Source organism: Nanorana parkeri, unplaced genomic scaffold (genome assembly GCF_000935625.1).
Source record: "Nanorana parkeri isolate BGI_ZX_2015 unplaced genomic scaffold, ASM93562v1 scaffold1681, whole genome shotgun sequence".
NCBI classification, from domain to species: Eukaryota; Metazoa; Chordata; class Amphibia; order Anura; family Dicroglossidae; genus Nanorana; species Nanorana parkeri.
This window is the reverse complement of record NW_017307949.1, coordinates 233,124-233,552: the sequence shown is the minus strand read 5'-3', so window position 1 is coordinate 233,552 and position 429 is coordinate 233,124.

Genomic DNA, 429 nt, shown 5'->3' with positions numbered 1-429 from the left:
GATTGGCTATATACTGTGCCGAGGGTTGGTTGTGTTCATCTGCTGTGTCACTTTTGGGCATGATAACAGGGCTTCATTTTATCAAACGTTGGCAAGTAAAAGCTGGCCATGGCGATCCTGGGTTGCATTGGATATTTTTACCGCCAGGAGGGGTTCATGAAACGATACACCGGTTGACTGTTTGTCCATATCACTGCCGCAATGTTGCCTGCTGGGCTCTGGAGCGCCTGATCTTGTAAAATGAAACGATTAATGGTCGACTGACTCGTATGGGGTTCTTTCTCTCTGCTCAAGCATGGAGAGAAATGGGGGGGACAGAAAGGTGCAAAATCTTCTTCTTTTTTTTTTTTATCTAGTGCTGGCAAGGCACTATCTACCATTTTGTATGCTGTGAATTTGTCACTACAGCACATGGGAGGGGTTGGGGGG